General features: G+C 41.4%; 1 protein-coding gene across 3 annotated transcripts in view; it reads left to right on the top strand.

Moving 5' to 3' along the window:
• CDC42 (cell division cycle 42) overlaps window positions 1-1,726 on the top strand; it is a 51,906-nt gene that overhangs the window by 7,513 nt on the left and 42,667 nt on the right. Inside the window, exon 2 of one of the 3 annotated variants that reach the window (XM_011990128.1) lies at window positions 758-781. The exons of the other annotated variants lie outside the window; for them this stretch is intronic. The gene's annotated coding sequence lies outside the window, so the exon portion shown is untranslated. The remainder of the gene's footprint in view (window positions 1-757; window positions 782-1,726) is intronic. 3 annotated transcript variants of the gene reach the window in all.

The raw sequence follows: 1,726 nt of genomic DNA, 5'->3' as shown, positions 1-1,726 counted from the left end.
GGTGACTCATGCTTTTAATCCCAGCACTTTGGGTGGATCACCTGAGGTCTGGAGTTCAAGACCAACCTGGCCAACATGGTGAAATCCCGTCTTTACTAAAAATACAAAAAATTAGCTGTGGTGGCATGCGCCTGTAATCCCAGCTACTCGGGAGGCCGAGGCACGAGAATCGCTTGAGCCCAGGAGGCAGCAGCTGCAGTGAGCGGAGATGCACCACTTTTCTCCAGCCTGTACGACAGCTGAGACTCCGTTTCAAAAAATTAAAAAAACAAAAAAAACAAAAAAAACCCAGATTATCGCAATTCGTTACTCCTTGTGGAAGGAGGAGAGGTGTCTGAAAACAGATCAAATGAGGAACAGATGATGAAACCAGAGGGGGATGGAGGTGGAGTAAACGAATATTGTGTTAATTAGTGTTAAGGAGTATGAGAGAAGAGGATAAATTTAGTAAAGAAAACATAAACAAGATTTCAGCTATGATTCATTTGCTTTGCTGGAAGACAGTTTAGGAGTATTTAATATTTTTAGTTTGTTTTTAAATCTGTATGAAAGCAGATGAAGAGGAGTGGGAAGTGAAAGAATAATGTTACTTGAATAACACTTATCTCTGGTTTCAGGGATTTTCATTACAACTTTACTAGTATTTGTTTCATTAGCTGAATACTATTGGAGAAGAACTCAGTTTTAGATAAATTCTGAAATGGAATTAATACATTCATATTACTTACTTGCCTAAAAAACTTTTTTTTTTTTTGAGACGGAGTCTCGCTCTGTTGCCCAGGCTGGCGTGCAGTGGCCAGATCTCAGCTCACGGCAAGCTCCGCCTCCCGGGTTTATGCCATTCTCCTGCCTCAGCCTCCCGAGTAGCTGGGACTACAGGCGCCCGCCACCTCGCCCGGCTAGTTTTTTGTATTTTTTAGTAGAGATGGGGTTTCACCGTGTTAGCCAGGATGGTCTCGATCTCCTGACCTCGTGATCCGCCCGTCTCAGCCTCCCAAAAAAAAAATTTTTTAATAGGGTTTAAGATTAATGAGATTTTAAAATGAGTGATTAGAATTTAAAGTGTGTAAAGTTTGGTTTATCAGATGACTTGAAAGGATAGTTTTATGAATATCAGTGTTTTTTTATTTTGCTGTTTTATTTGTGCTGCTTATTTGCTCTATTCATCATAGGGGCAAAGGGAATGTTAGCGATCATCCTAATAGTTGATAAGCTAGTAAAGATGAAGGTAGGGGATAATTTTAGAGTAAGGCCTGTGTGGCTTAGTGTGTTTCAGAATATCTGAAAGATGTTTCCATGGGCTGGGGTGTCAGATAAATTAGAAACCTAGCTGGGCAGAGTGGCTCACACCTGTAATCCCAACACTTTGGGAGGCCAAGGCAGGCGGATCACCTGAGGTCAGGAATTTGAGACCAGCCTGGCCAACGTGATGAAACCCGTCTCTACTAAAAATACAAAAAATTAGCTGGGTGTGGTGGCAGGTGCCTGTAATCCCAGCTACTTGGGAGGCTGAGGCAGGAGAATAGCTTGAAGCTGGGAGGTGGAGGTTGCAGTGAGCCAAGATCGCACCACTGTACTTCAGTCTGGGCAACAAGAGCAAAACTCTGTCTCAGGAAAAAAAAAAAAAAAAAAAGAAACCCTTTATTATATCTTCATCGTGGAAATCATAACGTATATAAGTTTATTTTAAAGGGTTAGAGAAGTTAGACTGTCAATCATTTTAACT

This window comes from Mandrillus leucophaeus, unplaced genomic scaffold (genome assembly GCF_000951045.1).
Source record: "Mandrillus leucophaeus isolate KB7577 unplaced genomic scaffold, Mleu.le_1.0 Scaffold370, whole genome shotgun sequence".
Taxonomy (NCBI): Eukaryota; Metazoa; Chordata; class Mammalia; order Primates; family Cercopithecidae; genus Mandrillus; species Mandrillus leucophaeus.
Note: the sequence above shows the minus strand (reverse complement) of the source record. Positions and strands in the feature narration are given on the sequence as shown.